Here is a 27614-nt window from a genome sequence, read left to right as displayed (position 1 = left end):
AGTTGTTTATCAAGGAAGTCTTCTCTCTACATGGAGTTCCTATATCTATTATTTCGGATCGAGATACCCGTTTTACATCTCGGTTTTGGGAAAAGTTTCATGAAGATACGGGAACACAATTGAAATTGGGCACGGCGTATCATCCTCAAACGGACGGTCAAACCGAACGTACGAACCAAACATTGGAGGATATGTTACGAGCGTGTATTATTGATTTCGGTGGTAGTTGGGATGAGCACTTGCCTTTGGTGGAATTCTCGTACAATAATAGTTATCACACTAGTATTGGGATGCCCCCTTACGAGATGCTTTATGGGCGAAGGTGTCGAACTCCGATTTGTTGGGGTGAAGTGGGACAAAAGGAAATCGGGAGCACCGATTTGATTTTGGAAACAAATAGCAAGATTGTTACGATTCGAGAGCATTTAAAAAAGGCTCAAGATAGACAAAAGTCGTATGCCGACAAGCGTAGACGAACGATCGAATTTCAAGAAGGCGACATGGTAATGCTTAAGGTTTCGCCATGGAAGGGTATTATTCGATTTCGAAAACGGGAAAAGTTAGCTCCTCGGTTTATTGGGCCATTCAAGGTTTTAGCTCGTGTTGGTGAAGTTGCATATCGATTGGAATTACCCGAAGAGCTTGCGGGGATCCATAACACGTTTCATGTTTCCCATCTCCGTAAGTGTTTTGCGGATGATTCTTCATGGATGCCAATAGACGAAATTGAGCTGAACAATAAGTTGGAGTATGTTGAAGAGCCGATTGCTATACTTGATGAGAAAGTGAAAATGTTGCGTAACAAGGAGGTGAGAACTTTTAAGGTTCAATGGCGTCGGAGTAAAGGTTCCGAGTTTACTTGGGAACCTGAAGAATTCGTGTTGGTTTATCTTCCCTCTTGTCATGCGGCGTGGATCACGAGGACGCGCTCCGAATTAAGTAGGGGAGAGTTGTAAGACCCAAATATTTCATAGTACATATGTGTGAATAAGTGATTCAAGTTGTGGGGTTTACGTTGTATATAATTAAAAGGCAAAAGAAGCTGAACTGGGCATTTGGCGCGCCGCGCCATTACGGGCTGACAGATTCCTTTTTCTTTTTAAATTAGATATTTTAAGGGCATTTTGGTAAAACCACTTAAGGTCTGACTTTAAGGCTTGGATTAGTTGTTTGGAGTGTCATTTACTCCATATTCACCCACCTTATCATCTTCCAATCAATTCTAGAGAGAGAGTTAGATTCTAGAGTGAGAGAACTCAAATTAAGGAAGAAGAAACTCGAATTGGGTCAAAGTGCAAGCACTAAAGTTGTTCATCTCCTCATTTACTACGTTTTGATAGTTATGGTAAGCCCTAAACCTAATTTCCTTGTTTTAATTGTTTAAGAGTTAGGGTTTGTGTAGGTAATGAACACTAAGACCCATTTGTTAGTGAATTTGGGTGTTTTGGGTGAATTTGGGTCATGTAGACCCAAAGATGATTAACTAGGGTTTTCAAAGTAGTAAACTATGTTTATGAGCCTAAATTGGTTAGTTAAAGTACTAGCACACTTATATATATGTAAATGGGTGTTAAGTGGGTTAGTGGATGACCCGAAATGGGTGTATTGACTTTTAAGTGGTCAAATGGGTCATAACGGACCTAAGATAGTGTATGTTTAAGATTTGTGTTGAAAAGTGTTTTAAGACCTAATTTGGCAAATGTTAGGGTTTTGGTTATGATTGACCCAAATATTAGGGTTAAGGGTGCAAATGGGTCGAGATTGCACCATGGGTCAAAATGACTATAGAATGGAGTTTGAGTTGGTTGACCAACTTGAGTTTGTGATTGATATTATGTATAATGTAATAGGTACGTTACATTGAAGATTTCCGAGCTTGTCTATCTCTCATCAAGACTTTGAGGTGAGTGGAAAATCTATATATGTATGTATTTGATTTACGTGCCGTATTAATGGTGTCACATAGCCGTTTTGTGACCGTAGTTGTGAGACATAGCCGTTTTGTCCACGTTTTATATTTATGCACATAGCCGTGTTTGTGCATATAGTGGCGAGTAATAGCCGTGTTTTACTCCCACATTATTATCCGAGTTATTGTGCACATAGCCGTGTTTGTGTACATGATTGTGAGTAATAGCCGTGTTTTACTCACACGTTGATCAAGTGATGCCATAGCCGTTTTTGGGAACACTTGGGGGTGATGCCATAGCCGTTTTTGGAACACCTCGGGGGTTAGCATACCATAGCCATTTTTGGGATCTAACGGTTGTTATGAACATCGATGACTTTTTCGCAAAGTCATTCCCTTGCGAAGATATTTGTTAACCATGGTTTATAGTTGTTGACGTTAGCATTAAATTATTATTATGAATATTATGCTATTGATGTTGCTAGTTGTACGATTTGATGGTACTAGCTTGTTTATTGAGGCGTTATGCGTTTGTATGCGTTATATGATATCGTGGATGCGAGTAGGTAAGTCTTATATGCATGTATATATTTATTCTACTCACTAAGCGTTAGCTTACCCTCTCTTTATTTACCGTTTTATAGGTTCCGGCGTGGATAAGGGTAAGGGCATACGGTTGGATTAGAGATCCCGCTTGTTAAGGGACGCCTCTTGAATGTGTTAGCTTTTGGAGTTTGACCATGACTTGGGTAGTTTAATCCCAAACACCATGCTCATCGTGTCGTTTGGCACTTAAACTTTTTGGTGGTCGAAACTCACGTTATGTATTAAACTCGTAAAACGGCCAAAGTGGGCCCCGCTTTGTAAAACTTATTTTATGTTTGAATTGTGTTAGTTTTACATGTTTGAATATGTTGTTAAAAGCGTATTGTCTAATTATGTCGGGAAGTGGCCGATCTTTTTCGCATTTCATGACTTTTGGGACAGACCAGTTTGGCGCGCCGCGCGGCCATATGGCGCGCCGCGCCATATGCTGTCCCAGCAAAAAAAAAATTATTTTGAGATTTTAACGAGGGTCGTTCGTGGTTTGGTTTGGGTTGTTACACCAGGGTGCTCAATTTCGTAGAATATTTTGATAAACGTTTCTAGATAAAACAACTGAAAACTTGTGATTCACCTTTATATACAGATTATGCGCAACATTAAAACTATGAACTCACCAACCTTTGTGTTGACACTTTTAAGCATGTTTATTCTCAGGTTTCTAGAAGTCTTCCGCTGTTTGCTTATATGTGATACAAGCTATGTGCATGGAGTCATACATGCTTTATTCAAGAAAACTTTGCATTCACAAAATCATCACCGTGTATCTTATTTTGACTTCATTGTCAACGGATGTATTATGGTAAACTATTATTTATGGTGATTGTCTATATGTAAAAATATCAAACTTTGAAAACCTTAGAAATTGATATTCATTTATTGTGTACCTTTTGAAAAGAATGCAATGTTTACAAAACGTATCATATAGAGGTCAAATACCTCGCAATAAAATCAATGAATGATGTGTTCATCCAGATGGATTTGGAGCCATCGTCACAGTTGGTATCAGAGCGTTGGTCCTAGCGAACCAGGTCTTGCATGAGTGTGTCTAACTGATAGTTGTTAGGATGCATCAGTAAGTCTGAACTTCGACCGTGTCTGCATGTTAAAAGTTTTGCTTATCATTTCTTGTCGGAAATTACATGCTTATCATTCTTAAGTCTAGACATGTTTTCCTGCATTTATTGCATAAATAGTGTATAGACAAAAATTCATATCTTAGCGTATCTGTTACTATAAAGTTTTCCTGACATATTTCGAAAATTTTTCCGTAATTTATGGAATTTGGTATTATATATACATATGTAAATTATGTATTGAAGAATACCAAACTAAATTCTATAATCTAATTCATATCAAAAATCATCTCCCTAATTATACAAGATGGATCCCGTATCTAGTTCAAATTCCTTAAACTCTCACAGCTATTCCGATATGGATATTCACCTGAATTCCGAAGACAGTGTAACCGGAATGGATCAACCAATTAGCCATCATCTATTCTGGATGAATTGGAGATGGGTTCATAGCCTACTTAATTATTGGAGACAAGAAGAAGGCGATCCCTTTCATCCACCACATTGCCCTCTTGGCGAAGAACCTGAAGCACTTACCGGCGAACCTGTTCGAGACACCATTTTCTCTCTCATTTCCATAGTATCTCGTCACGATAATATACTATCTCAAATTCTGGATCTTATTCATCCGCTCGTCCGAACCGCCAATCATCCCGGTGTAGTAGAAGAAGTCAACGAGCTTCGCGCTCGGGTAGTGGCTTTGGAGAATATGGTGCAAAGGTTACAAGCACCAGCAGAATCACCGGCATCAACAGTACCACCAACAACAACACCAACAGTACCATTACTACCACCAACAACATCCGCATCGCAAACCTCAACTTCACAATCTGTTCCACGAGCATCAACGTCATACGCACCGTAGTTACCAAGAAATACCAGCAACAATAACCGATGAAGTATTAACTCCTTTCCTCTGAAGAAATTTTATGTATATTTAATATATATGAATTTTGAAATCAAAATAAATCTTTTCGTACTAAGCTATTACATGTGAATCTTAACTGGTAGGTACTACTCGGTTAGTTCATATTACTAATATGCAATGATGTACATCCTTCCTTAACAACTTAACCATTGTTAACTACAATCTCTGTTTCAACCCAATGAATTCCATTTCATAATAAACCAAGTGTATTAATCAATTACATAATTGATTTTACATTTTCAATTTCGATATACTTGAAACTTTCCAGAAAACATCATCTGTGTCTTGTAAGGTTCACAAAAATTCCATGAGCACCAACATCCTTCACCGAGGAATATCAATAAGAATAAATAATAAAGTGTTGATTTCATTAGTGAAAAACTCCGCAAAGATTATGTAATCTTTAATGTTTTAGAGATTAATCATTTCTAAGTCAAGCCAAAAATTAAATGAGCTTAATATGATATTAACTCATTAAATCCGTATTACATCTGAAGAAATATACATACATATATTTTCATAAAGACTGTAATGAAAATTCTTTTGTACAAAATATTACTTGTGAAATCTTTAACGGGTAGGTAATTCCCGGGAAATATATAAGTTCACAATTAATATGTTATACTGTACATTCTTCAACTTTGAAAAAAAAAATTATTAACTATGCTCACAGCGATATACAATCGTTTTCATACAAATTCAATTACATATTCTGATATTGACGGATCAGAATCCAAGTCAAGATTTAACAGGTAACATCATTCTTAGATTCCTACATCTTTCGAAGCTATACTTTGACTTCAAAACTGTGCTAGAACATCATAGAACCCAGAAAAGTATTTGTATCATTCAAATTCCTAGAACATCATATGAATATTAACGATTACAATCTATGTTCAAATCCCTCAAAATTCCTAAAGACACTTCAAATAATGAATCATCGAGATGATGATCCAACCACATATTACCGCAGTCTTGTACCTGAAAAACCCTCAAAATCAAAGTCATAGTTTAACACGTATCCGTGTCAGACCCTTTGACATTTATTAGCTAAAATAACTTTTCAATCCCTTTTCAAAATAGACAGTTTTGTCACCACTCCAGCAAAATCACCTTCAATTGTTCATTCGAATACGCCTTATCATAACGATTAACCCTTCATCATTGTTACCGGGGAACCTTTCATATTCCACCACATTAGCAGTAAACTTATCAACAACTTCATTGATCATTAAGCCTCTCCAAAAAATCACAATAATTATTCATTGAAACTCTATCAAGTACCCATATACAACTTGTAACAACAATTGTCATACCAACTACTGGGAATTAGCAAATTAGTATTTCGAATTTCACAGCAATTCTACGCCAACAGTTATATATAAACATATAATGTCTATCTCCTAGACTTATTTACTCCGAATGTGAAGTTTCTGAAAAACATCCCAAGCTATGAACTAGTTCTCTGAAATTGGAACAATGCTGATGAAGCAGCAAAAACTGTAAACGACCTTAACAGTCAAAAGTTTGATGATAAAGAATAGTATGGTGGTAAAGTTGAGAAAAAGAGAAGGTTTGAAACTGAAAAATGGATTGAGAAAACCATGAAGGAGGCTGTGGACAAATCACAAGGACGAAATCTACCTTCAAAGGATCCAAATGAATCAGTGTCTGCCAAAGTCGTTAGCAAACACCTTACTCCTCATTCTAAACCTTCACAGACAGATTTTCCGCATCATCCTCTGATATTAGAAATTCTAAGATATCATCGTATCTTTCATTATAAATATCCTCGATATTTCTGGAGATATCTTTATAACTTTTCTTATCTGAAATCATTCATCTCTTCGCGCTATCTGTATTACATCATAAAAGAAACTATTTTAGTTTCTAAATTCTGAAACCTTCAAGTTTAAAATATGAATGTTTTGAAGTAGTGTTGGGAACTGAAGCATGAATTAGTATAATATAATGACACTTGATCAACGTGATTATATTACAGTAAGTCATGCAGAGTTTCTAATGGAACGTGATAAAGGTTCACAGATCCCACCCTCATCATGAACCATGTTACATAACTCTTTTATTCTATATAATCTCTAAATATATCAAGAAAATATATTTCTTGATGATTTGGTCTTTTCCGGATATTCTAGTAATTTGACAAATCAAGATCGTGCCATTACAATTCCCTTCTTAGAACATTAACTATGTTCATTTCAAAATCCATACCTACGAATTCTGGACCATTATTCGCTTGACTTGAAGGCGGGAAGAGAGAACGAAAGCATGAAGCTTCGAAATATAACGGAGAATATAAAGCCCGATAAAAACACATAAATTACAAACCATGAATATAAATAAGTATTGCAGCGTAAAGACACGGGAGAACCAAAAACACTATAAAGCCAAGAGTATAGTAAAAGTGAATAGATTCCTCCGGCGGCAGATGAAAAAGAAGAATGATAGATATGAAAGTTAGGAGTATATCAAGAATCAGAACTGGATTAAGCATTTTCACAATCTTTTGAATTTGAGAATTAAGTATAGGAATGGTAAAAGTGACAAACCGGAAGAAGTTAATTTATAGTGAAATATTTGATAGAGAAATCAAGGCAGATCTCCGCATTTAATTAGAGAGATCCTAATTTCCTTATTCGCCGAAGAATCAAATCTTTTAGATTTAGAAGATTTTCTTCAAATCCCTTGAATCCCGGAATTCAACCAAGACAACATCAAAAGTTAAGACAAAACTTTAGTTCTCATTTCATTCCTTTTAGGATAGCTTCACTCGTACTCTTCAAGTAATCGAATCGTTTTATCTATATTACTCAAAAGTGATAAAACTCTAAATACTAACTCATATTCGTCATAAAAACATTTTTATGATTAGCCATGACGACCACGATCAAATTTCGGGACGAAATTTCTTTAACGGGTAGATACTGTGACGACTCGGAAATTTTCGAACAAATTTAAACTTTATCTTTATATTATTCCGACACGATAAGCAAAGTTTGTTAAGTTGAATCCCAAGAAGTGTAAACTGTATTCATACATTCATTTAACTTTGACCAAACCCTGACGATTCACGAACCATTATAATTGGATTAAAAAATATATGTATGTATATATATATATATATATATATATATATATATATATATTTACAAAAATATAATATTAACTTAGTCATAAAACGTCCTGATTTAAAATAATATATTTTAATAAACAACGAGTCACTGATTTATAGAAGCAAATGACCACAACGCTCAATTTTATAAGTTACATTTTTTTATAAGGTAATTTATTGATAAGTAAGTCAAATTATTATTAAGGGTACACGTCGCGTAACGTAAAAGGCTAGTTTTCTAAACGTACGAAAGTGCGCTCGAAAAACCGAAAGTGGTACATGAGTCGTGAGACCACGTCCGTGTCATTTTTGTAAAAATTATATTTTTACCATGAGCGTAAATATAATATAATATTTAATTAATTCTAAAGATTAAATATATTATATATAAAATAATATATAAAGTTCATATGTGATACGTAATATGAGTAGGTAAAACGAGTGTCGGTAGGGATTTTAGTGGATCATAGCTGGAAGAGATGCTCATGCAATCGCATGGCATCCTCCCATGACAACCATGCAGCCGCATGGAGACTTTGGCCAAGAAATGTCTATAAAGACTTGAACGAAACTCGTACACTTCATTCTCAATTTAAATCTCTCTATATCTTTGCTCTCTATAACATATAGTTATATTATTATTATTATTATTATTATTATTATTATTATTATTATTATTATTATTATTATTATTATTATTATTATTATTATTATTATTATTAATATTATTAGTGTTAATTTTATTATTATTAGTATTAGTATTAGGAATGATACTATTAGTATTATTACATAAAATACTACGACGGAGTGCTCTTTGGGTAATTTAAAAATAAGTTTTATGAGCGGGACAAAGCAAATGAAATTATGGGTTATAGCTATGGAGGTGATGGGAATGGTTAATGGGTATGTTCGTGAGGTCAATATAGTGTTTGTCATCTCCGTTGCGTCTACGTACCTTTCCTGCAATATTGAATCTCAATATTGATACGTTCGTGAATCCGAGGCCAAACTTTCACTTGATCAATGACGTTATATGTATTTTACTACGAAATACAGTATTGTGAGTTTCATTTGCTCCCTTTTTAATTGCTTTTGTAATATATATTTTTGGGCTGAGAATACATGCACTTTATTTTAAACACAATGGATACATGTACATACTAAATTCTATACCGAGTTTGAACCGAAAATCCCTTAGCTTTGGTAACTAGTAACTGTCAGTTATAAGAACTGGTTGGCGCGAGTAGTAGTATATGGATCCATAGGGCTTGATATCCCCGTCCGAGCTAGAGCACTAGCCTTTTAACGGACGTATGCTATTTGAGAAGCGTACACGTTGGTTTGCGTGTATTATTAAGATGATTATACAAAGGGTACAAATTATATATACGTTAAGTTTAGTTACCAGGGTGCTCAATTTCGTAGAATATTTTAATAAACGTTTCTAGATGAAACAACTGAAAACTTGTGATTCACCTTTATATACAGATTATGCGCAACATTAAAACTATGAACTCACCAACCTTTGTGTTGACACTTTCAAGCATGTTTATTCTCAGGTTTCTAGAAGTCTTCCGCTGTTTGCTTATATGTGATACAAGCTATGTGCATAGAGTCATACATGCTTTATTTAAGAAAACTTTGCATTCACAAAATCATCACCGTGTATCTTATTTTGACTTCATTGTCAACGAATGTATTATGGTAAACTATTATTTATGGTGATTGTCTATATATAAAAATCATCAAACGTTGAAAACCTTAGAAATTGATATTCATTTATTGTGTACCTTTTGAAAAGAATGCAATGTTTATAAAACGTATCATATAGAGGTCAAATACCTCGCAATGAAATCAATGAATGATGTGTTAGTCCAGATGGATTTGGAGCAATCGTCACAATGCAACAGCGGAAGCTCTTAATAATCACCTGAGAATAAACATGCTTAAAACGTCAACAAAATGTTAGTGAGTTATAGGTTTAACCTATATATTATCAAATCATAATAATAGACCACAAGATTTCATATTTCAATACATCCCATACATAGAGATAAAAATCATTCATACGGTGAACACCTGGTAACCGACATTAACAAGATGCATATAGAATATCCCCATCATTCCGGGACACCCATCGAACATGATAAAATCGAAGTACTAAAGCATTTCAAATTCCAGAATGGGGCTTGTTGGGCCCGATAGATCTATCTTTAGGATTCGCGTCAATTTGGGGGTCTGTTCCCAAATTCTTAGGCTACCAAGCTAAAAAGGGGTATATTCGGCTTCGATCATTCACCCATATAAAGCATTTCATTTACTTGTGTCTATTTCGTAAAATATTTATAAAATTGCATGTATTCTCATCCCAAAATATTAGATTTTAAAAGTGGGACTATAACTCACTTTCACAGATTTTTACTTCGTCGGGAAGTAAGACTTGGCCACTGGTCGATTCACGAACCTATAACAAATATGTACGTATATATCAAAGTATGTTCAAAATATATTTACAACATTTTTTAATACATTTTGATGTTTTAAGTTTATTAAGTCAGCTGTCCTCGTTAGTAACCTACAACTAATTGTCCATAGTTAGATGTACAAAAATAAATTGATATATATTATCTTGAATCAATCCACGACCCAGTGTATACACGTCTCAGGCTAGATCATAACTCAAAGTATATATATTTTTGGAATCAACCTCAACCCTGTATAGCTAACTCCAACATTACTGCATATAGAGTGTCTATGGTTGTTCCAAATAACATATATACATGGGTCGATATGATATGTCAAAACATTTACATACGTGTCTATGGTATCCTAAGATTACATAATATATTATAATACATGTATAACACAATATAAGTTAGCTAGGATATGATTTGTATAGAATTGTTACAATATTTCCCGTAGCTACACCAATCAAAAAATATCCAATCTTGTTTTACCCATAACTTATTCGTTTTAAATCCGTTTTGAGTGAATCAAATTGCTATGGTTTCATATTGAACTCTATTTTATGAATCTAAATAGAAAAAGTATAGGTTTATAGTCGGAAATATAAGTTACAATTCATTTTTGTAAGAGGTAGTCATTTCAGTCGAAAGAACGACGTCTAAATGACCATTTTGGAAAACATACTTCCACTTTGAGTTTACCCATGATTTTTGGATATAGTTTCATGTTCATAAGAAAAATCATTTTCTCAGAATAACAACTTTTAAATCAAAGTTTATCATAGTTTTTAATTAACTAACCCAAAACAGCCCGCGGTGTTACTACGACGGCGTATATCTGGTTTTACGGTGTTTTTCGTGTTTCCAGGTTTTAAATCATTAAGTTAGCATATCATATAGATATAGAACATGTGTTTAGTTGATTTTAAAAGTCAAGTTAGAAGGATTAACTTTTATTTGCGAACAAGTTTAGAATTAACTAAACTATGTTCTAATGATTACAAGTTTAAATCTTCGAATAAGATAGTTTTATATGTATAAATCGAATAATGTTATGAACATCATTACTACCTCAGGTTTTGTGGATAAACCTACTGGAAATGAGAAAAATAGATCTAGCTTCAAAGGATCCTTGGATGGCTTGAAAGTTCTTGAAGCAGAATCATGACACAAAAACAAGTTCAAGTAAGATTTCCACTCGAAATAAGATTGTTATAGTTATAGAAATTGAATCAAAGTTTGAATATGAGTATTACCTTATATTAAAAAGATATATTACTGTAAATAAGGAAGATTTCTTGAGATTGGATGTGAAATGTCCCGTTCTTATTGATTAAAAACGTTCCATATTAATTGATTTCGTTGCAAGGTTTTGACCTCTATATGAGACGTTTTTCAAAGACTGCATTCATTTTTAAAACAACCATAACCTTTATTTTATCAATAAATGTTTTAAAAACATTATGTAGATTATCAAATAATGATAATCTAAAATATACTGTTTACACACGACCATTACATAATGGTTTACAATAGAAATATATTACATCGACATATGTTTCTTGAATGCAGTTTTTACACAATATCATACAAACATGGACTCCAAATCTTGTCCTTATTTTAGTATGCAATAGCGGAAGCTCTTAGTATACACCTAAGAATAAACATTCTTTAAACGTCAACAAAAATGTTGGTGAGTTATAGGTTTAACCTATATATATCAAATCGTAACAATAGACCACAAGATTTTATATTTCAATACACATCCCATACATAGAGATAAAAATCATTCATATGGTGAACACCTGGTAACCGATATTAACAAGATGCATATATAAGAATATCCCCATCATTCCGGGACACCCTTCGGATATGATATAAATTTCGAAGTACTAAAGCATCCGGTACTTTGGATGGGGTTTGTTAGGCCCAATAGATCTATCTTTAGGATTCGCGTCAATTAGGGTGTCTGTTCCCTAATTCTTAGATTACCAGACTTAATAAAAAGAGGCATATTCGATTTCGATAATTCAACCATAGAATGTAGTTTCACGTACTTGTGTCTATTTTGTAAATCATTTATAAAACCTGCATGTATTCTCATCCCAAAAATATTAGATTTTAAAAGTGGGACTATAACTCACTTTCACAGATTTTTACTTCGTCGGGAAGTAAGACTTGGCCACTGGTTGATTCACGAACCTATAACAATATATACATATATATCAAAGTATGTTCAAAATATATTTACAACACTTTTAATACATTTTGATGTTTTAAGTTTATTAAGTCAGCTGTCCTCGTTAATAACCTACAACTAGTTGTCCACAGTTAGATGTACAGAAATAAATCGATAAATATTATCTTGAATCAATCCACGACCCAGTGTATACGTATCTCAGTTTTGATCACAACTCAAACTATATATATTTTGGAATCAACCTCAACCCTGTATAGCTAACTCCAACATTCACATATAGAGTGTCTATGGTTGTTCCGAAATATATATAGATGTGTCGACATGATAGGTCAAAACATTGTATACGTGTCTATGGTAGCTCAAGATTACATAATATACAATACAAGTTGATTAAGTTATGGTTGGAATAGATTTGTTACCAATTTTCACGTAGCTAAAATGAGAAAAATTATCCAATCTTGTTTTACCCATAACTTCTTCATTTTAAATCCGTTTTGAGTGAATCAAATTGCTATGGTTTCATATTGAACTCTATTTTATGAATCTAAACAGAAAATTTATAGTTTTATAGTCGGAAAAATAAGTTACAAGTTATTTTTGTAAAGGTAGTGATTTCAGTCGAAAGAACGACGTCTAGATGGCCATTTTAGAAAACATACTTCCACTTTGAGTTTAACCATGATTTTTGGATATAGTTTCATGTTCATAATAAAAATCATTTTTCCAGAATAACAACTTTTAAATCAAATTTTATCATAGTTTTTAATTAACTAACCCAAAACAGCTCGCGGTGTTACTACGATGGCGTAAATCCGGTTTTACGGTGTTTTTCGTGTTTCCAGATTTTAAATCATTAAGTTAGCATATAATATAGATATAGAACATGTGTTTAGTTGATTTTAAAAGTCAAGTTAGAAGGATTAACTTTTATTTGCGAACAAGTTTAGAATTAACTAAACTATGTTTTAGTGATTACAAGTTTAAACCTTCGAATAAGATAGCTTTATATGTATGAATCGAATGATGTTATGAACATCATTACTACCTCAAGTTCCTTGGATAAACCTACTGGAAATGAGAAAAATGGATCTAGCTTCAAAGGATCCTTGGATGGCTTGAAAGTTCTTGAAGCAGAATCATGACACGAAAACAATTTCAAGTAAGATTTCCACTCGAAATAAGATTGTTATAGTTATAGAAATTGAATTAAAGTTTGAATATGATTAATACCTTGTATTAGAAAGATAACCTACTGTAAGTAACAAAGGTTTCTTGATCTTGGATGATTACGTGGAATGGATTTATAAAACTTGGAAGTAAACTTGCAATCTTGGAAGTATTCTTGATTTTATGAAACTAGAAATTTTGGAATTTATGAAGAACACTTAGAACTTGAAGATAGAACTTGAGAGAGATCAATTAGATGAAGAAAATTGAAGAATGAAAGTGTTTATAGGTGTTTTTGGTCATTGGTGTATGGATTAGATATAAAGGATATGTAATTTTGTTTTCATGTAAATAAGTCATGAATGATTACTCATATTTTTGTAATTTTATGAGATATTTCATGCTAGTTGCCAAATGATGGTTCCCACATGTGTTAGGTGATTCACATGGGCTGCTAAGAGCTGATCATTGGAGTGTATATACCAATAGTACATACATCTAAAAGCTGTGTATTGTACGAGTATGAATACAGGTGCATAAGAGTAGAATTGTTGATGAAACTGAACGAGGATGTAATTGTAAGCATTTTTGTTAAGTAGAAGTATTTTGATAAGTTTCTTGAAGTCTTTCAAAAGTGTATGAATACATATTAAAACACTACATGTATATACATTTTAACTGAGTCGTTAAGTCATCGTTAGTCGTTACATGTAAGTGTTGTTTTGAAACCTTTAGGTTAACGATCTTGTTAAATATTGTTAACCCAATGTTTATAATATCAAAAGAGATTTTAAATTATTATATTATCATGATATTATGATGTACGAATATCTCTTAATATGATATATATACATTAAATGTCGTTACAACGATAATCGTTACATATATGTCTCGTTTCAAAGTCATTAAGTTAGTTGTCTTGTTTTTACATATGTAGTTCATTGTTAATATACTTAATGATATGTTTACTTATCATAATATCATGTTAACAATATATATAACCAAATATATGTCATCATATAGTTTTTACAAGTTTTAACGTTCGTGAATCACCGGTCAACTTGGGTGGTCAATTGTCTATATGAAACCTATTTCAATTAATCAAGTCTTAACAAGTTTGATTGCTTAACATGTTGGAAACACTTAATCATATAAATAACAATTTCATTTAATATATATATAAACATGGAAAAGTTCGGGTCACTACAGTACCTACCCGTTAAATAAATTTCGTCCCGAAATTTTAAGCAGTTGGAGGTGTTGACGTATCTTCTGGAAATAAATGCGGGTATTTCTTCTTCATCTGATCTTCATGCTCCCAGGTGAACTCGGGTCCTGTACGAGCATTCCATCGAACCTTAACAATCGGTATCTTGTTTTGCTTAAGTCTCTTAACCTCACGATCCATTATTTCGACGGGTTCTTCAATGAATTGAAGTTTTTCATTGATTTGGATTTTGTCCAACGGAATAGTGAGATCTTCTTTAGCAAATCATTTCTTCAAATTCGAAACGTGGAAAGTGTTATGTACAGCCGCGAGTTGTTGAGGTAGCTCCAGTTGGTAAGCTACTGGTCCGACACGATCTATAATCTTGAATGGTCCAATGTACCTTGGATTTAGTTTCCCCCGTTTACCAAATCGAACAACGCCTTTCCAAGGTGAAACCTTAAGCATGACCATTTCTCCAATTTTAAACTCTATATCTTTTCTTTTACTGTCCGCGTAGCTCTTTTGTCGACTCTGGGCGGTTTTCAATCTTTGTTGAATTTGGATGATTTTCTCGGTAGTTTCTTGTATTATCTCCGGACCCGTAATCTGTCTATCCCCCACTTCACTCCAACAAATCAGAGACCTGCACTTTCTACCATAAAGTGCTTCAAACGGCGCCATCTCAATGCTTGAATTGTAGCTGTTGTTGTAGGAAAATTCTGCTAACGGTAGATGTCGATCCCAACTGTTTCTGAAATCAATAACACATGCTCGTAGCATGTCTTCAAGCATTTGTATCATCCTTCACTCTGCCCATCAGTTTGTGGATGATAGGCAGTACTCATGTCTAGACGAGTTCCTAATGCTTGCTGTAATGTCTGCCAGAATCTTGAAATAAATCTGCCATCCCTATCAGAGATAATAGAGATTGGTATTCCATGTCTGGAGACGACTTCCTTCAAATACAGTCGTGCTAGCTTCTCCATCTTGTCATCTTCTCTTATTGGTAGGAAGTGTAACATCCCGCATTTTTCCGTTAAATTATTTTAACGCCCGTCTTTTTCTTTTTAAATAACACCCTTCGTATCTAAATTCGTATCCTTTGTTATGTAACATTTTAAATATTTTCGTTATCGGATTTTAATATCTCCCGTACTCCCGTGTAACTTAAAATAATTCGTTCGGTTATTTTCCGCACCCGATTCAAAGTTGAGGGACCAAACTTGCCAAAGTATCAAACTTTTGACTAGGTCAAAGAGTCAACCTCCTTCATCCCTTTCATTCATCCTCCCTTTTTCCATTTTTGATACTTTCAAACTCTCTCATTTCTCAAACATAAAATCATCATCCAAATCTCACCAAGGAAGTAAACATCAAAACAAACTACATATTCTTGATCCTCTCATCATCCTCTTCGATTTGATGCTAACTACTTCGATTTTGGGTAACATTTCTAAAACACTAGATTTCTTTAAATTCGTGTTCTTGACTTATAAAGTTGTTAATTAGTGTCTATGGCTCATTGTGATGTCGTGTATGTAAATTGTATGCCCGATTCGTTGTTTTTGGTGTAACTAGTTCAATATGAAAATTTCTTGATAAATCCTTGATTTTGGATGATTAAATGTTGTTAGATTGTTAAAGTGCATGTTTTAAAAGTGTTACTAGTATCTTTAGCTTCGTTTTGATGTATAGGTTGATTAAGGAAACATCAAACTCATGACTATTGATTTTTGTGAATTTTCGTTAGAGTTTGATAGACTTTAAATGAACTTTTGATGATTTGAATGCCATGAAATGTTGTTAGTAAGTATTTAGTTGTATTACATGTTTCATTACCTTCAAAACGGCATATCATATGTATAAATTGGATTCCCGAAACTTAAATTGCAATTGATGAACTTGAAACCTTGATTTGGAACGTTTAACGAACTTTCGACGAGGTTTTTGTTGTCTTAAATGATGATTTTGATTTATGATATGTGGTTAGTCGTATTTCTTGTCGAAATAGCTTTCCGATGATATAAAATACATGTTCTAATTGTTTGCGGATCATAAATTGTGATTGTTTGAAGTTTGGGTCGTGCACTTGAGAAATTCAGCAAACAGGGCCTGGAAGGCAATTGGGACGCCGTCCTGATATTTGGGACGCCGTCCCACTCTTCATATTGGGACGCCGTCTTGATATTTGGGACGCCGTCCCACTCTTCATATCAGGACACCGTCCTGATTTTTGGGACACCGTCCTGATACACTAAAATGGGCTGTTTGCTTTGATCTTTTGACGTAAAATGTTTACTATGCTACGGACCTCCGATTAACATGAAACTTGGCTAACATGCTCATATATGATTATATAACTTAGAAAAATTGTCGGATACCCAACCCGACCCCGTTGACTTTGACCCGACCAAGTTTGACTTTTTGTCAAACTTAACCAAATACTTATGCAACCTTTCTAACATGATTATTTACTTGTATCTTGCATGAAACTTGACTAGTTGATTCACATGTTAATATAATCGAGTCGTAACGAGCCATAGGACTAATTGAACATCTTTGACCGTTTGTGTTTACCGTTATTGATATAACCTATATGTTTAGGTCAAGACTAGCCTTTTCTTTGCACGCGTTTACTTGTTGAAGTACTTTTATAACTCTCGCACTCAAGGTGAGATCATAGTCCCACTTTTACTCTTTTTGAACTTATATTTGGGATGAGAAAACATAAACGATTCTTTTGAACTAAGTGAACACAAGAACGGGAAAACAAACATTCTACATACGAGTTTAGAACAAAAATCCTCAATTCGATTATCATTAGTTACACTTGACGGGTGTAAGCGAGAACTTATGTTATATGGCCATATGGGTTGACAACCCTCATCTCTGACGGTTCGCTACCGTCTACGGATGAAATATATTTTCTAGAATCAGTGTTTGTTCTAGCACTATGGATGGGGTATACAATGGATGGAATGTTAAGCTTTGATAATTGGGTGCTCGTGAATATTAACTTTTAGAATGTATTACTATTATTTCAACTTTGCAAACCTTGTGGTTCGACTTACTTACTTTTACTCACTTACTTACTTAAACCTATGATTTCACCAACGTTTTCGTTGACAGATTTCTATGTTTTTCTCAGGTCTTGCACGATATGTGATACATGCTTCCTCTCATTATTTGATACTTGCATTGGATGTCGAGTATACGTGCATTTCATGGAGCGTCTTTTGACTTTACTTTAAACCGTGTCGCCTAGATTTCATTCGTATTATAACGTTGTAACTTAACTATTGGTTGAACAATTCTTGTAAACTTTGAAACAATCTTTATTTTGAAATGAAGGCGACATATTTTGGTCAAAAGTTATCTAAAAGACTTATAATCAGGTAATGGGACCCACGTAGCCGACGCCGTCACTTGACGATTTGTCGGGGTCGCTACAAGTGGTATCAGAGCTTTGGTTGTAGGGATTTAGAGTTCATTTGTGTCCACCCCGAGTCATAGGGTACATAGGTGAATCTAGACTACAACCGGCATATAGACTGAAGTAGGAATTACTTGACTATTTGTGCATTTATACTCGAACTCTTCTATCATATCTAACTCGTATTCGATCTTGATCTTACGTTGATAAATTTTGTTGACGCGCCACCTTGACTTTATAAAGTAATGTTAAATGCACATGTAAATCAGGGTAATATAATTTCCGGGATTATATTACGGTGATTCACATGGACGTTCCGACATTATGACGTAAAGAATTTAAGGCGAGTCAAGGAAAAATTTTCTCTCTATCCTTATTCCATGCCACGGTTAGTATTGTTGAAAATACTAACCAACGATATTCTTGTCTCATGAAGGAACAATGGCTCACCAAGGTTAACACAATACTCCTCTCGAAACTCTAGAACAAGCTCTTCAACGAATGATAACCACCGCCGTGGGTACGGCCGTGGCCGATCACTTTTCTAACAACAACAATCATGGAGCCGGTAATTCAATCGAAGGTTGCTCCTACAAGAACTTCATGAAGTACAATCCTCCCACTTTCGATGGAACCGGGGGACCGGTTACTCTCACCCGATGGTTTGAACAAATGGAGACCGTTTTTAACACAAGCGGTTGTCGAGACCAAGATAAGGTCAAGTTTTCCACCCTCACTTTCACCGGTATTGCTCTCTCATGGTGGAACACGTATGTACAATTAGTAGGAAGCGATGAAGCCCACACACTCTCTTGGACCGAATTAAGAGAAAGAATGATCACCGAATACTTCCCGCGCGACGAGACTCGGAGGCTCGAACAGGGTCTAAGGAATTTAAAAACGGTCGGGAATGACCTCGGAACTTATAATCAACGGTTCACCGAACTAGTCTCAATGTGTCCAAATCTCATGACTCCCGAATCCCTAAGAGTCGAACTTTACATGGATGGCCTCCCTAAGAGCATTCAACACGGGGTAATGGCATCCCAACCCACTAACCTACAAGAGGCTTTAACCAAGGCCCGCCAAACTTTAGAAACGGCGAATGAAATGGAAGCACCGGCACCAATGGTCGAGAACCACCCGAGTAACAACAAAAGAACATGGGAAGCCTCTCAATCAAGCAACCACAACAATAACAACAACCCCGCCAAGAAACCTTTTACCTCCAACGACAAGAAAGGCTATGCCGGAAAACTACCTTTTTGTAACGAATGCCACAAGCATCACTTTGAAGGATGTGGCAGGTTTCGCCACCGGCGCCAAGGACCCGTCGCTCGAAAGATGCCCAACGCACACAGAACGGGTGCTTGCTTCGAATGTGGCCAACTGGGTCATTTTAGGAATGTGTGCCCAAATAAGAAAATCAACCCCAACGCACGACATTGAACTTTCAACATCGACACCTAGGATGCCCGAGACGATGATGGACTAGTCACGGGTACGTTTCTTTACAACAAACCGTATATTTCATACTTATTCGATTCCATTACCACTAGACGTTTTATAACCAAGTCTTTGACTCGTGCTCTTTGCACTCCACTTTTTCCCTAGACACTACTTAGGCAATTTAAGTGACCAACGGAATATATTGTGTGCCTATAAATTTTATCAGAGGATATACGTTAAGAATTATGACTTGACACCTATAGAACTAAGGAGCTCAAAACCTATTCGTTAAGGAGAAATTTTTTTTTTCTTCTTTCTTTCCTACAATTATGTATGGATTTTTGTGAACTAAATAATTTTCGGTTGGAAACCGATACCCACTTCCTCGTATCCATGACCTCATGATTATTTGCGTGAAACTCGTGTGTATTCCAAATCGACCTCCGTTCCGGTTATCACCAATTGGGGGTTAAGGGAGACGATGTCTCCTAAGCCATCTTCCGAACTCGCAACGTTAGTTGTAAATCTCTCTTAGTACCGTCGATTTATTTAGGACTCCGTCCATATTCATGAACCTCCTAAACCACGTATGCAAACTTATCTAGACAAATATGTTATCGTATTTATAGATGACATCTTAACTTATTCAACTAAGTCCAATTTTCTAGACTATGATGTTAATGGTCAAGGCATTACAATCAATCTCGAAATCAAGCCACATGTAATCAGGGAACTCTCCCAACTCAGACTTGTATTCGTAAAAAATCTTAGATCTCACCGGTTCTTACCGAAAATTCATTTCTGACTTTTCTCGTGTTACACGACTTTAATCTCTCCGCGATCGAACCTTGAGCGTGATTCTTCACACCAACATTTCTAGCTAAATTCGTACAACACCAGATGGGACTCAAATATGGAAATATTTCTACTTGGACGCCGAAAGGCATACTCCCTCGACTCGAAATCAACGGAACGGAAATTCGTTATTTTGCACGAAGAATTCAAATACTAAATTGTGGATCCGATCGATATTCTCGTCATCACGTACCACACTACATACCTCTGTTATTTCACCGTTACCGTCTGATATTACTGGAAATTAAGATAACACACAATCCAACGATACTTCACTCTTCTTTGACTTAACGCCCTTGTGTTTCTGATAATCGGCCAACTATTATTCAACCCCGAACTATACAACTACGTGTACTATCTCGTTTCTCTTTCAGACTTCAACTTTTGACAACTAGAGGCACGTTATGGCAACCTCGAGATGCAAGCTCATCCTATTCTAAGTCCTCATTTCACTCCTATCTTTATCGCTCGCATTTCCGTTTAAAGAAACTCCTTGTAACATTTCTCCATAGATAGAGAAATTCCTCATATTACATTAGTATTCGCCACGAGGGTGAATAGTCCTAACGAACATTTTTCGAACCCTAACTGACTTGTTCAAACATATCCTAAGAGATTCTATTCCAACACGGAGTATCTTTGTCAATTATCCCGTATCGAAATACTCGTTTCGCCTCTAGTTTTACAAGAAACCTTGGAGACCCGCTTAGACATGAGTACCGCGTACCACCCACAAACAGACGAACCGAACAAACGAACGATTTACGTCTTCGAAAGACATGTTTCAAACTTGCATGGTCGCTTTTAGTAGATCCCTCTTACAACAGTAGTTACCACTCGTGTGTTCACACGCACTTTCCGAAACCCTATATGACCGCTAATGTCATACCCCTGTTCATTTAACCAAAGCATGCGGCAAGCAAATCGCCGAATCTGAACTCCATCAAGAAACAACAATTGAGATCGTTCAAGTCCGAGGAGGGCTAGAGACAACCCATGGTCGCCAGAAGAGTTATACCAAACTTAGATGAAAACCTCACAAATCCCAGTGTGTAATCGCGTAATATTGAGAAACCGCACCTTGGAAAGGTGAAATCCATTTTAGGAAATCGAGAAAGGCTATATCTGCAATATTGAACCTTTTGAAACCTTGGGGCGTATTGGAACCGCTTCCTACCGTTTAGAACTTCCGATGAAATTAAGTTTCCGTTTACCCTACTTTTCGTGTAACAAACTTAGAAACGTGTCCTGCAGAACAGGAACGTGCAATCCTGCTAGATACATCAACTATTGATGACAAACTTCTCTTCATAGGGGAAAACCAGTTGAAACTGGAGATCGTAAAACCAAACCTTAATACAACGTAAAACCCTGACTATCCAAATTCATGAGAACACTCAAGGACGTACTTTCACTTATTCATAGCATTGACAACGTAAAGTCTCGAGTAGGAGATATCGACTACTACTTTCAACTAAATTTCGGGACGAAATTTCTTTTGAGGTGTGGATAATGTAACATCCCGCATTTTTCCGTTAAATTATTTTAACGCCCGTCTTTTTCTTTTTAAATAACACCCTTCGTATCTAAATTCGTATCCTTTGTTATGTAACATTTTAAATATTTTCGTTATCGGATTTTAATATCTCCCGTACTCCCGTGTAACTTAAAATAATTCGTTCGGTTATTTTCCGCACCCGATTCAAAGTTGAGGGACCAAACTTGCCAAAGTATCAAACTTTTGACTAGGTCAAAGAGTCAACCTCCTTCATCCCTTTCATTCATCCTCCCTTTTTCCATTTTTGATACTTTCAAACTCTCTCATTTCTCAAACATAAAATCATCATCCAAATCTCACCAAGGAAGTAAACATCAAAACAAACTACATATTCTTGATCCTCTCATCATCCTCTTCGATTTGATGCTAACTACTTCGATTTTGGGTAACATTTCTAAAACACTAGATTTCTTTAAATTCGTGTTCTTGACTTATAAAGTTGTTAATTAGTGTCTATGGCTCATTGTGATGTCGTGTATGTAAATTGTATGCCCGATTCGTTGTTTTTGGTGTAACTAGTTCAATATGAAAATTTCTTGCTAAATCCTTGATTTTGGATGATCAAATGTTGTTAGATTGTTAAAGTGCATGTTTTAAAAGTGTTACTAGTATCTTTAGCTTCGTTTTGATGTATAGGTTGATTAAGGAAACATCAAACTCATGACTATTGATTTTTGTGAATTTTCGTTAGAGTTTGATAGACTTTAAATGAACTTTTGATGATTTGAATGCCATGAAATGTTGTTAGTAAGTATTTAGTTGTATTACATGTTTCATTACCTTCAAAACGGCATATCATATGTATAAATTGGATTCCCGAAACTTAAATTGCAATTGATGAACTTGAAACCTTGATTTGGAACGTTTGACGAACTTTCGACGAGGTTTTTGTTGTCTTAAATGATGATTTTGATTTATGATATGTGGTTAGTCGTATTCCTTGTCGAAATAGCTTTCCGATGATATAAAATACATGTTCTAATTGTTTGCGGATCATAAATTGTGATTGTTTGAAGTTTGGGTCGTGCACTTGAGAAATTCAGCAAACAGGGCCTGGAAGGCAATTGGGACGCCGTCCTGATATTTGGGACACCGTCCCACTCTTCATATTGGGACGCCGTCTTGATATTTGGGACGCCGTCCCACTCTTCATATCAGGACACCGTCCTGATTTTTGGGACACCGTCCTGATACACTAAAATGGGCTGTTTGCTTTGATCTTTTGACGTAAAATGTTTACTATGCTACGGACCTCCGATTAACATGAAACTTGGCTAACATGCTCATATATGATTATATAACTTAGAAAAATTGTCGGATACCCAACCCGACCCCGTTGACTTTGACCCGACCAAGTTTGACTTTTTGTCAAACTTAACCAAATACTTATGCAACCTTTCTAACATGATTATTTACTTGTATCTTGCATGAAACTTGACTAGTTGATTCACATGTTAATATAATCGAGTCGTAACGAGCCATAGGACTAATTGAACATCTTTGACCGTTTGTGTTTACCGTTATTGATATAACCTATATGTTTAGGTCAAGACTAGCCTTGTCTTTGCACGCGTTTACTTGTTGAAGTACTTTTATAACTCTCGCACTCAAGGTGAGATCATAGTCCCACTTTTACTCTTTTTGAACTTATATTTGGGATGAGAAAACATAAACGATTCTTTTGAACTAAGTGAACACAAGAACGGGAAAACAAACATTCTACATACGAGTTTAGAACAAAAATCCTCAATTCGATTATCATTAGTTACACTTGACGGGTGTAAGCGAGAACTTATGTTATATGGCCATATGGGTTGACAACCCTCATCTCTGACGGTTCGCTACCGTCTACGGATGAAATATATTTTCGAGAATCAGTGTTTGTTCTAGCACTATGGATGGGGTATACAATGGATGGAATGTTAAGCTTTGATAATTGGGTGCTCGTGAATATTAACTTTTAGAATGTATTACTATTATTTCAACTTTGCAAACCTTGTGGTTCGACTTACTTACTTTTACTCACTTACTTACTTAAACCTATGATTTCACCAACGTTTTCGTTGACAGATTTCTATGTTTTTCTCAGGTCTTGCACGATATGTGATACATGCTTCCGCTCATTATTTGATACTTGCATTGGATGTCGAGTATACGTGCATTTCATGGAGCGTCTTTTGACTTTACTTTAAACCGTGTCGCCTAGATTTCATTCGTATTATAACGTTGTAACTTAACTATCGGTTGAACAATTCTTGTAAACTTTGAAACAATCTTTATTTTGAAATGAAGGCGACATATTTTGGTCAAAAGTTATCTAAAAGACTTATAATCAGGTAATGGGACCCACGTAGCCGACGCCGTCACTTGACGATTTGTCGGGGTTGCTACAGGAAGTGTGCTGATTTGGTGAGACGATCAACTATTACCCAAATAGTATCAAAACCACTTGCAGTCCTTGGCAATTTAGTGATGAAATCCATGGTAATGTTTTCCCATTTCCATTCCGGGATTTCAGGTTGTTGTAGTAGACCTGATGGTTTCTGATGTTCAGCTTTGACCTTAGAACACATCAAACATTCTCCTACATATTTAGCAATATCGGCTTTCATACCTGGCCACCAAAAATGTTTCTTAAGATCCTTGTACATCTTCCCCGTTCCAGGATGTATTGAGTATCTGGTTTTATGAGCTTCTCTAAGTACCATTTCTCTCATATCTCCAAATTTTGGTACCCAAATTCTTTCAGCCCTATACCGGGTTCCGTCTTCCCGAATATTAAGATGCTTCTCCGATCCTTTGGGTATTTCATCCTTTAAATTTCCCTCTTTTAAAACTCCTTGTTGCGTCTCCTTTATTTGAGTAGTAAGGTTAGTGTGAATCATTATATTCATAGATTTTACTCGAATGGGTTCTATGTCCTTTCTGCTCAAGGCGTCGGCTACCACATTTGCCTTCCCCGGGTGGTAACGAATCTCAAAGTCGTAATCATTCAACAATTCAATCCACCTACGCTGCCTCATATTCAGTTGTTTCTGATTAAATATGTGTTGAAGACTTTTGTGGTCGGTATATATAATACTTTTGACCCCATATAAGTAGTACCTCCAAGTCTTTAATGCAAAAACAACCGCGCCTAATTTCAAATCATGCGTCGTATAATTTTGCTCGTGAATCTTCAATTGTCTAGACGCATAAGCAATCACCTTCGTCCGTTGCATTAATACACAACCGAGACCTTGCTTTGATGCGTCACAATAAATCACAAAATCATCATTCCCTTCAGGCAATGACAATATAGGTGCCGTAGTTAGCTTTTTCTTCAATAATTGAAACGCCTTCTCTTGTTCATCCTTTCATTCAAATTTCTTCCCTTTATTCGTTAATGCAGTCAAGGGTTTTGCTATTTTGGAGAAATCTTGGATGAATCTTCTGTAGTAACCAGCCAATCCTAAAAATTGACGTATATACTTCGGAGTTTTTGGGGTTTCCCACTTTTCAACGGTTTCGATCTTTGCCGGGTCCACCTGGATACCTTCTTTGTTCTCTATGTGACCGAGGAATTGAACTTCTTCCAACCAAAATGCACACTTTGAAAACTTAGCGTACAGTTTTTCTTTCCTCAATACTTCTAGCACTTTTCTCAAATGTTCTTCGTGCTCTTGATCATTCTTTGAGTAAATAAGTATGTCATCGATGAAAACAATGACAAACTTGTCAAGATATGGCCCACACACAACCTAAATGTACCTAAATGTAGTCAATACACAACCTAAATGTACCATCCTTCTTTTTGACAAACAAAACAGGAGCTCCCCATGGTGACGTGCTTGATCGAATGAAACCACGTTCTAATAGTTCTTGCAGTTGGCTTTGCAGTTCTTTCATCTCGCTGGGTGTGAGTCTATAAGGAGCACGAGCTATTGGTGCAGCTCCTGGTACAAGATCTATTTGAAATTCAACAGATCGATGTGGAGGTAGTCCCGGTAATTCTTTCAGAAATACATCGGGAAATTCTTTTGCGACAAAAACATCATTGATGCTCTTTTCTTCAGTTTGTACTTTCTCGACATGTGCTAGAATAGCATAGCAACCTTTTCTTATTAGTTTTTGTGCCTTCAAATTACTAATAAGATGTAGCTTCATGTTGCCCTTTTCTCCGTACACCATTAAGTGTTCTCCTTCTTCTCGTACAATGCGAATTGCATTTTCGTAACATACAATCTCTACTTTCATCTTCTTCAGCCAGTCCATGCCAACTATTACATCAAAACTCCCTAACTCTACTAGTATCAAATCAATCTTAAATATTTCGCTACCCAGTTTAATTTCTCGATTCCGGCATATATTATCTGCTGAAATTAATTTACCGTTTGCTAATTCGAGTAAAAATTTACTATCCAACGGCGTCAATGGATAACTTAATTTAGCACAAAAATCACTACTCATATAGCTTCTATCCGCACCCGAATCAAATAAAACGTAAGCAGATTTATTGTCAATAAGAAACGTACCCGTAACAAGCTCCGGGTCTTCCTGTGCCTCTGCCGCATTAATATTGAAAACTCTTCCGCGGCCTTGTCCATTCGTGTTCTCCTGGTTTGGGCAATTTCTAATAATGTGGCCCGGTTTTCCACATTTATAACAAACTACATTGGTATAACTTGCTCCGAAACTACTTGCTCCGCCATTACTTGTTCCGACACCATTTGTTCCTTTCGTTCTGTTAACTCCTGGTCCGTAGACCTCAGACTTCGCCACGCTATGACTATTTCTTTTACACTTGTTGCAAAATTTGGTGCAGAACCCCGAGTGATACTTTTCACACCTTTGGCATAGCTGCTTATGATTGTTGTTGTTGTTGCAGTTGTTATTGTTGTTGGGATGATTGTTGTAGTTGCTGTTGTTGTTGTTGTTGTTGTTGTTGTTGGGCCGTTTGTTGTAGTTGCGATTGATGTTGCGATTGTTGGGATAATTGTTGCGATTATTATTGTAATTGTTGTTGTTGTATTGGTGATTCTTATCACCGTTTTCCTCCCACTTTCTTTTGACTTGCTTCACATTGGCCTCTTCAGCCGTCTGTTCTTTAATTCTTTCCTCAATCTGGTTCACTAGTTTGTGAGCCATTCTACATGCCTGTTGTATGGAGGAGGGCTCGTGTGAACTTATATCTTCTTGGATTCTTTCCGGTAATCCTTTCACAAACGCGTCGATCTTCTCTTCCTCATCTTCGAACGCTCCCGGACACAATAGGCACAATTCTATGAATCATCTTTCGTACGTGGTAATATCAAATCCTTGGGTTCGTAACCCTCTAAGTTCTGTCTTGAGCTTATTGACCTCGGTTCTGGGACGGTACTTCTCGTTCATCAAGTGCTTGAATGCTGACCACGGTAGTGCGTAAGCATCATCTTGTCCCACTTGCTCTAGATAGGTATTCCACCATGTTAACGCAGAACCTGTGAAGGTATGCGTAGCGTACTTCACTTTGTCCTCTTCAGTACACTTACTTATGGCAAACACCAATTCGACCTTCTCGGTCCACCGTTTCAATCCGATCGGTCCTTCGGTTCCATCAAATTCCAAAGGTTTGCAGGCAGTGAATTCTTTGTAGGTGCATCCTAGACG

The sequence above is a fragment of the Rutidosis leptorrhynchoides genome, chromosome 10, assembly GCF_046630445.1.
Source record: "Rutidosis leptorrhynchoides isolate AG116_Rl617_1_P2 chromosome 10, CSIRO_AGI_Rlap_v1, whole genome shotgun sequence".
In the NCBI taxonomy this organism is placed as follows: Eukaryota; Viridiplantae; Streptophyta; class Magnoliopsida; order Asterales; family Asteraceae; genus Rutidosis; species Rutidosis leptorrhynchoides.
Note: the sequence above shows the minus strand (reverse complement) of the source record.